General features: G+C 43.0%; 1 protein-coding gene across 5 annotated transcripts in view; it reads left to right on the forward strand.

Moving 5' to 3' along the window:
* Positions 1-340: 340 nt before the first annotated feature.
* AHCTF1 (AT hook containing transcription factor 1) overlaps positions 341-9,883 on the forward strand; it is a 94,818-nt gene continuing 85,275 nt past the window's right edge. For 2 of the 5 annotated variants that reach the window (XM_010852885.1, XM_010852889.1), the window contains exon 1: positions 434-877. The gene's annotated coding sequence lies outside the window, so the exon portion shown is untranslated. Of the gene's footprint in view, positions 411-433; positions 878-1,129; positions 1,314-9,883 lie in introns of those variants that run through there. The other 3 variants (XM_010852888.1, XM_010852887.1, XM_010852886.1) reach the window with 3 other exon arrangements.

A 9,883-nucleotide genomic window follows, 5' to 3' on the forward strand; every position in this document is an offset into this window, starting at 1 on the left:
TTCGGCACAGAAAGTCGGAGCAGGGAGAATGAAAAACACCGAGGGCAAAGATTATCATTCGGCCGCCAGCAAGCGGAGCCAGAAGATAACGTGGCGACTCGCCCGCCACAGAAGACTCTGGGAGGGATCGTGAGGCGGGCCCTACCTCGGGTACAGACTACCACTCCCAAGTCCGCCCTGGGCTCAAGGGCTGGGCGGCCAAAGAGGCTTAACGCGCAAGGCATTATGGGACTCGTAGTCTTTGTTCCCTTCAGCTCTTTGGAGGCGGGGAGCTCCTGTTTTATGTAAATACCCGGCCCTTCCAGACCCTGCTTCCTTTCCTCCCTTCCCCTCCCTCTACGTTCTTTCGCCGAGAGTTTGAAATTCCCGCAGAGCAGGCGCCCGAGGCCGGAACCCTCGCGAGAACTCAGGTCTCCCCGCCGCGATCTCCTGTCTCCCACCTCCCCGCCCTTCCCTGCCCCCTCCCCTCCCCTCCCCGGTGAGTGGGACTCCGTGTGTCTGCCGGGGGTAATGCGCAAAGCCGGGCCTGCGCTGCCGGAGCGGAGGAGGCAGAAGCAGAGTCGCGTGGGGAAGGACCCGGAACCGCGGCGCAGGCAGTGGCTGCGTTTTACGCGCTGAGCGGTCGGCCGGTCTGCAGCCGGCGAAGGCGCTCGCGAGGTGGGGGGTGTGTGGATCTGAGCTGGCCGGGGCGGTCGCAGGCGGAGGCCCGCGAAGAGGCAAGCGGCTTCCCCGGGGCGGAGGTGAGCGCGCCCTCCCGGTGGCGGCCGTGTCTCCCGGGAGATGCTGTGACGGACTCGCGCGGGAGGAGCTCGCACCTCGCCTCGCGCGCCCCACTGGACTCTGCGGCCGCGGCGGCTCGGTCACCCGCCCTTCTCTGGTAGGGGGAAGGGAAGCAGGGGGTTGGGCCTGGGCGGCGGAGGGTGGGTCGGCGCGGCCTGGGCCCGGAGCCGCGGCCCGGCATCTCCCGCCGCGCCTGGCCCGCCGGGCCCTCCTCGCGCCGGGCCTAGGCCATGCTTATGGCCGTTCAGCGCGCAGCGGCGGCCGGGCTCGCGGAGCCGGCGCGAGGGAACGAAGGCGGGCGTTGGCGGGTGCGGCACGCTCTAGAGCTCCGGGAGTTTGTTATATAACCTCCTTCTCTGCCGAGCGGCGGCACATGGCGGCGGAGAGGCGCCTCGGGGTCCAACCCCCGCGCCTAACGCGCCGGCAGCTCGGTCCTCACTCTGTCCGGGCGGGCCTGGACCGCGGCGCCTCTTCCCCACGGTCTTCCGATGCGGTTGAGACCTTGGCGAGCTTCTCCCCTGGGCATCCTGCTGGTACTTTGGATCTCTGTTCCGTTGATGGGTGCTCCGCATGCTGCCGGGCATGGCTATGATGAGTCTCGGGCGGAGAAGTTTGACCGGTGATTTGAAAAGTGCAGTGAATGGGTCCGATAAAGGGGGTTTAAAATAACTGTACATCTTGGAGTGGCTATTAATTTGCTTTGCCTTGTGCCACCTGGAAACTTGAGGACGATGACTTTTGTTACTCGTTGACTGTTTTGGGGGGATGTGGGGAGGTTAATTTGTTCTCATAAGCCCGCGAGGTTCAAACTAGCCGTCATTATGTTTTTTCAGATAGGCAGTTTGAGAACGTAATTGATAAGAATCTGGGTCCTTTAGAATAAAATACAGGTCTCTTGGAAAACTTACTTCAGTTTATCCTTAAAATTAAAGAGACAGTAGATTTTAAGAACTTTGTTTTAGTGCTCTTTCATTGATTGAGTCTGGGAGGAGAGAAGAAATTAGGATCGATTTACTGATTTTGGAGGATTTGACTATGGATGACAAGCCCAGCTCAAGTTAATGTCTTGAGGGATGCTCGTGTGTTAAAGCGCAATGGGAAGCCTGCATTCTCCCCGTGCTGTAGTTTTTGATTCTGATTTTTCAATAACCTAGTTCCAAAATGTCACCAATCGCAAACAGCAATAATAATTATATTTAAAGTTTCAAAGATTGTTATACAGCAGTTTTGGGATGGACATATATTTATTTTTAATTTTAAGGAATAAAAACTTGTTTCTTTCCTAACTTTAAAAAATTTCCGGAGATTTTTCACTTTTTTCTTCAGAATAGAGTTTCGTTTCCCTTGCTGAGGTCATCGGTCTCAACAATAAATCTTGTCTACTGTCCACCCTCAACTCTTCACAGATGTATGCTTCAGCTATTCCAGAATCATCCCCAGTCCTGGGCCCGTTTTCTTGAAGATGTGCTTTGATGTTCCTTTGCCCCTGTCCTTCAGCCTGGAGTGCCATCTCTGCCTTTTCAAAGTTGCATGTGTGCTCAGTCACTTCAGCCCGTGTCTGACTCTTTGTGACCCCATAGACTGGGACCTGCCAGGTTCCTCTGTCCATGGGACTCTCCAGGACAGAATACTGGAGTGGATTACCATTTCCTCCTCCAGGGGCTCTTCCTAACCCGGGCATCGAACCAGGAGTTATGTCTTATGTCTCCTGCATTGGCAATAGGGCCATTTTCAGCTTTCAGATCCTCCTTAGCTTAAATGCCGTCTTTTCTATATACTTTAATTTCTGTGTATCCCACTTCTTTCCTGGGATCTCACAGAGTATATACCTTTACTGCAGCATTTATTTTCTTGGTTTATTATGTATCTCCTAGAATGTAAACTCCTTGAGGTCAGGAAGTAGGTCATCTTTGTGCCTTTGTATTGCCTCCCCAACGCAATATTTTAAAAGTAGCTGATGTTTGATAATTGTTTTAAGTTTGAAAGAACAACTACTAAAAGACTGGAAGTTTCTGGGTCCATGGATAGTTTACATTTATATCATAATTTTTAGTCTTTTTTAAAAAGTAAAAATGCATGCAGAATGTTTTGTAGAAATGTTTGCTCAGTATATGCTGCAATACAGTTATTGAACAACTAGTTTAGAGTTTTATTTTCTGTGGTGGAGTTCAGGAGCTTTCTAGGATGAGTGTATTTCACACAGCTGATTTTTGGTATTGTGTCAGTATCTTTCCCAGTACCTTTGCAGAGTTTGCTTTGCTTCTTAATATTGAAACAATGTATATTTACTTAAAAGTAAGTTAGATCCAATATTGAGTTTCTTCTTTTTAATACACTTTGTTTTTTAAAGCAGTTTTAAGTGGAAGGCACAGAGATTTCCAGTATTTGCTTTCCCTGCTCCAGTTCATGCATAAATTTCCCCATTATCAGGATCCCTTAGGAGACTGGAACATTTGTTACAATTGATGAACCTGTATTAACACATCATCACCCAAAGTCCCTAGTTTACCTTACTCTTCACCCTTGTTGGTGTAAATTGTCTGGATTTGGAAATGTATAATGGCATGTATCTACCATTATAGTAGTTCATCATTCAGGGTAGTTTTCACCACCCTAGAAATCCTCTGTGCTCCCCTGTATTTCCCTCAGTCTCTGTTAACCCCTGGCAACCACTGATCTTTTTGTCTCATAGTTTTACCTTTTTCACAATTGTCCTATAATTGGAATCAGGCTTCAGATTGACTTTCTTCACTTTATAATTAGAATTTAAGCTTTTTCCAAGTCTTTTTCTTTGCTTGATAACTCATTTTCTTTTCAGCACTGCATAATATTCCATTGTTTGGATGTACCACTATTTATCCATTCACCTACTAAAGTACATTTTGATTATTTCCAGGTTTTGGCAATTATTAATAAAAATATCCGTGTGCAGGTTTTTGTGTTTTATATAAGTTTTACCTAACTCCTTTGGGTAAATACCAGGGAGCATGATTGCTGGATCTTAGGGTAAAAATATGTTTAGTTTTGTAAGAAACTGCCCAGTTGTCTTCCAAAGTGGCATTGGACCAGTTTGCACTCCCAGCATCAGTGAATGAGAATTCCTGTTACTCTACATTCCCACCAGTGTTTGATTGTTGTCAGTGATTTTGGTCATTCTGCTAAGTATGTAGTGGTACATCATTGTTTGAATATGCATTTTCCTGATGACATAAGCTGTGGAACATCTTTTCATGTGCCTATTTGCCATCTGTATGTCTTTGTTAATGAAGTGTCAATATCTTTGGCCATTTTTTAATTGGGTTGTTTTCTCGTTGGGTTTCAAGAATATTGAGTTTTTTAAAATTGATTTTGTTATTCAACATGTCAATTCTTGCCTTGCTAGTATCTTAACATAGTAATTTATGACATGTTTAGGACCTGTTGTAAGGCATTGTGACCCTCTGGAAATCACAGGAGTAAGATATGATTTTTGCTTTTTGGGAATTCATAGTGTTCTGGGGAAGACTGACAAATACAAATAGTGGATTTCAAAAATCATTTTTAGGATTGCTAACATAAATGTGGAAAGGAATGAGCTCAGAAATGAGATTTAAATAGGAAAGGATTGATCTACCCAGACCACACTGGGAATCTCGTCGTCAAATGATGTGTGGGGCTTTGGCAGATGGAGATGGAGGACGGAACCGCTTAAATAGAAGAATGAATATGCTAGTGAAGGAAGGGCCTTGGGGAGACAAACCTGTGAAGATAGGCTGACCCTGCCAGATTGTGGAGGACTTTGATTACCTGTGGCTGAAGATGTCAGTCTTTATATGCAGTAGAGGAGTCATTGGAGGTTTTTGAGAAGGGAATGACAATCCATCTGTGCTTTATCAAGAAAATAAACAAAATTTTCATTGACATTAGGCACAGTGTTCCTGCTCTGCTTGTCTAGAACTTGGAAGAAGTTGAAAGTTCGTAAAGTACTTTTTAGAGGTTGGCAATATTATGTCATCAAGGCTAGGACTCTACCTAATTTTGTACAGTACTAAACATAGCTGCTTGATGTGTTTTTATGAAGATATATATATATATATACACACATATAGACATAGATGTCTTTATATAAGATGTTCTTTCTAATATACTTTTTAGAAGTTCTCTTTAGTGTGCTTAAAATGTTAAAAATTCACACTATAAATTCAGTATCTGAAAGGTTCTGAAGCCAAAACCAGTTTTTGCCCTGTATTTTCAAAATGCTCGTGTGCTCCGTTGTGTCCAACTCTTTCAACCCCGTGGACTGTAGCCTGCCAGGCTCCTCTGTCCATGGAATTTTCCAGGCAAGAATGTTGGAGTGGGTTGTCATTGACTTGGCCAGGGAATCCTCCCAACCCAGGGATTGAACCCAAGTCTCCTGTATCTCCTGTGTTACAGGTTGCTTCTTTACCACTGAGCCATCGTAGAAACCTATTACCGATTCAAAGGCTAACTTCTAAATTTGGAAAAGTTTTTCTTTCAGTGAACGTTTTTTTGAACTCCTTTTGTGTCACAATTGACCACTTTGTTGTCAGGAAATGACCCTCTTTATTCCTGATAATATTTTTTGCTCTGAATTCTACTTTGGTGTTATTAAGTTGCTTCTGTTTTTTTTCATTAATGTTAGCATGATACGTCTTCCGTTATTTACTTTTAACCTATCTAGGCTTTTTATTTAAACTTGGTCTTATTTTTTTTAATCCAATCTAACTGATCTTTGCTTTTTAACTAGAATATTAATGTCATTTTGTTAATGTAACTAGTGATGTAACATGGTTAGGTTTCAGTCTACCATCTTCCTATTTTTTTTGTCTCATTTTTCTTTTCTTTTTTTAATATATTGGGATATAGTTGATTGCTTCCCTGGTGGCTCAGACAGTAAAGAATCTGCCTGCTATGCGGGAGACCTGAGTTCGATCCCTGGGTAGGGAAAATCACCTGGAGAAGGGAATGGCTTCCCACTCCAGTATTCTGGCATGGAGAATTCCATGGACAGAGGAGCATGGCAGATGAGTCCATGGGGTCGCAGAGTCGGACAGGACTGAGCGACTTTCACTGACTCATAGTTGATTAACACTGTTGTGTTAGTTTCAGGTGTGTAGCACAGTGATTCAGTTACACGTGTCTATTTCAGATTCTTTTCCCACTTAGCCATTTGTTCTTTCTCTTTTTATATTATCTTTTGGATTTTATTTTTATAATGATATTTTATCTTTCATTGGCTTATACTTATTTCCGTGTGTGTGTGTGTGTGTGTGTGTGTGTGTGTGTGTAGTGGTTATTTTAAGGTTTCTAGTGTACATCTTTAAATGATTACAGTCTGTCTTTAATCAACATAGTATTTATAGTATAAGAACCTTGTAGCAACATGTTCCTCTCTAGGCCTTTCTGCTGTTTTGTCGTTTGTCTCCCTTGTATTATAAATATGTTATGAACTCCTGCTTTAAATAGATGATTGTCTTTTTTTTTTGATGATTGTCTTTTAGATGATTGTCTTTTGTTTTCTTTTTTGATGATTGTCTTTTAAAGAGATTTAAAAATAAGGAAGAAAAGTGTTTTGACCGTTTTTGGTGGTCTATTTTTTTACGTAGATACAGGTTTCTGTCTGGCAGCATTTTGCTTCTGCCTGAAAGAATTCTTTTAACATTCCTTGTGGTGCAGATCTGCTGGTGATGATCTCCTCAATGCTCCTATGTCCAAAAGGTCTTTATTTTACCTTCATTTTTAAAAGATAGTTTCACTGGATATAGAATTCTAGATTCACAACTTGCTTTTTTCACAACTTAAAATACATTACTCCACTGTCCTTGCTTGCGATGTTTTCAATGAGACTTCTTTGAATTATCTTTGTTCCTCTGCAGTGTACTACTTTAAGATTTTGTCTTTGTCCCCTGATTAGGATGTATCTTGGTGGAGTTTCTTCATGTTTCACATGCTGGAGGTTTACTGACCTTTTTGATTTGTTGCTTTGTTCAGTTTTCAGTCATGTCCGACTCTTTGTGAACCCCATGGACTGCAGCATGCCAGGCTTCCCTGTCCATCACCAAGTCCGGGAGTTTGCTCAAACTCATGTCCATCGAGTCATTGATTCCATCCAAACATCTAGTCCTCTGTCGTCCCCTTCTTCTGCCTTCAGTCTTTCCCAGCATCAGGGTCTTTTCTAATGAGTCAGTTGTTTGCATCAGGTGGCCAGAATATTGAAGCTTCAGCATCAGCCTTCCAATGAATATTCAGGACTGATTTCCTTTAGGATTGACTGGTTTGATCTCCTTTCAGTCCACAGGACTCTCAAGAGTCTTTTCCAACACCACAGTTCAAAAGCATCAATTCTTCGGCGCTCAGCTTTCTTTATGGGCCAACTCTCACATCCATACATGACTACTGGAAAAAAGCGTAGCTTTAACTAGATGGACTTTGTTGGCAAAGTAATGTCTTTGCTTTTTAATATGCTGTGTAGGTTTGTCATAGCTTTTCTTCCAAGGAGCAAGCTTTCCTTCTGCAGTGATTTTGGAGCCCAAGAAAATAAAGTCTGTCACTGTTGCCATTGTTTCCCTGTCTGCTTGCCATGAAGTGATGGGACCAGATGCCATAATCTTAGTTTTCTGAATGTTGAGTTTTAAGCCAGCTTTTTCAGTGTCCTCTTTAACTTTCATCAAGAGGCTCTTTAGTTCCTTTTTGCTTTCTGCCATAAGAGTGGTGTCATTTCCATATCTGAGGTTGTTGCTATTTCTCCCGGCAATTTTGTTTCCAGCTTGTGCTTCATCCAGCCCGGCAGTTCACATGATGTACCCTGTATATGAGTTAAATAATCAGGGTGACAGTATACAACGTTGATGTACTCCTTTCCCAATTTGGAACCAGTCTGTTATTCCATGTCTGGTTCTAACTGTTGCATCTTGACCTGCATACAGATTTCTCAGGAGGCAGGTAAGGTAAGGCAGATAATTCTCATCTCTTTAAGAATTATCCACAGTTTATTGTGATCCACACAGTCAAAGGCTTTGGTGTAGTCAATAAAGCAGAAGTAGATGTTTTTCTGAAACTCTCTTGCTTTTTCCATGATCCAGTGGATGTTGGCAATTTGATCTCTGGGTCCTCTGGCTTTTCTAAATCCAGCTTGAACATCTGGAAGTTCATGGATCATGTACCGTTAAAGCCTGGCTTGGAGAATTTTGAGCATCACTTGGCTAGCATGTGAGATTGGCGCAACTGTGTGGTAGTTTGAACATTCTTTGGCATTGCCTTTCTTTGGGATTGGAATAAAAACTGACCTTTTCCAGTCCTGTGGCCACTGATGAGTTTTTCAAATTTGTTGTCATATCGAGTGAAGCACTTTCACCATCTTTTAGGATTTGAAATAGCTCAATTGGAATTCCATCACCTCCACTAGCTTTGTTTGTAGTGATGCTTCCTAAGGCCCACTTGACTTCGCATTCCAGGATGTCTGGCTCTAGGTTAGTGATCATACCATTGTGGTTATCTTGATCATTAAGATTTGTTTTGGATAGTTCTTCTGTGTATTCTTGCCACCTCTTAATATCTTCTGCTTCTGTTAGGTCCATACTGTTTGTGTCCTTTATTGTGCCCATCTTCGCATGAAATATTCTGTTGGTATCTCTGATTTTCTTGAAGAGAACTCTGCTGCCGCTGCTAAGTCACGTCAGTCGTGTCCGACTCTGCGACCCCCATAGACAGCAGCCCACCAGGCTCCTCCGTCCCTGGGATTCTCCAGGCAAGAACACTGGAGTAGGTCGCCATTTCCTTCTCCAATGCATGAAAGTGAAGTTGCTCAGTCTTGTCCAACTCCCAGCGATCCAATGGACTGCAGCCTACTAGGCTCCTCCGTCCATGGGAGTTTCCAGGCAAGAGTACTGGCGTGGGTTGCCAGTGACTTCTCTGTGAAAAGAGCTCTAGTCTTTCCCATTCTTTTGTTTTCCTCTATTTCTTTGCATTGATCACCAAGGAAGGCTTTCTTATCTTTCCTTGCTATTCTTTGGAATTCTTCATTCAGATGGGTATATCTTTCCTTTTCTCCTTTGCCTTTTGCATCTCTTCTTTTCTCAGCTATCTGTAAAGCCTCCTCAGACAAACATTTTGCCTTTTTGCATTTTTTTCCCTTGGGGATGGTCTTGATCACCACCACCTATATGGTGTCACGAACCTCCATCCATAGTTCTTCAGCACTCTGTCTATCAGATCTAGTCCCTTGAATGTATTTGTCACTTCCACTGTATAAGGGATTTGATTTAGGTCATATCTGAATGTTCTAGTGGTTTTCCTTACTTTCTTCAATTTAAGTCTGAATTTTGCAATAAGGAGTTCATGATCTGAGCCACAGTTAGCTCCCAGTCTTGTTTCTGCTGACACTATATAGCTTGTCCATCTTCGGCTGTAAATAATATGATCAATCTGATTTCAGTGTTGACCATCTGGTGATGTCTGTGTGTAGAGTTGTCTCTTGTGTTGTTCGAAGAGGGTGTTTGCTATGACCAGTGAGTTCTCTTGGCAAAACCCTGTTAGCCTTTGCCCTGCTTCATTTTGTACTCCAAGGCCAAACCTGCCTGTTACTCCAGGTATCTCTTGACTTACTGCTTTTGCATTCCAGTCTCCTATGATATAAAGGGCATCTTTTTTTCTTGCTAGTTCTAGGTGGTTTTGTAGGTCATGGTTTTGATCAAATTGAGGAAGAGTTTGGCCATTAGTTTTCCAGATATTTCTGTCTTCTCCCTTTGGAGATTCCTAACACATGTATTAGGTCACTCAGATTGTCTTATAGCTTACTGATGCTCTGTCCTTTCTCTCCTCACCCCAGTCTTTTTTTCTTACTGTGCTTCATTGTAGTTTCCACTATGAGTGTTTAAGTTAACTAATACTTTCTGTGTCTAATCTGTTAATCCCATCCAGTGTATTTTCTCATTGCTAGAAATTTGATTTAGACTTTTGATATCTTCCACATCTTTCCTTAATGTGTTCATGCTTTGCTCTATCTTGTTGGATGTAGGGACTCTAGCTAGAATAACTTAACTGATTTGCGTTTCTTATCCAGTAATTCTAACTTCTGTGTGATTTCTAAGTCTGTTTCGATTCC

This window comes from Bison bison, unplaced genomic scaffold (assembly GCF_000754665.1).
Source record: "Bison bison bison isolate TAMUID 2011002044 unplaced genomic scaffold, Bison_UMD1.0 scf7180017864317, whole genome shotgun sequence".
Lineage (NCBI taxonomy): Eukaryota > Metazoa > Chordata > Mammalia > Artiodactyla > Bovidae > Bison > Bison bison.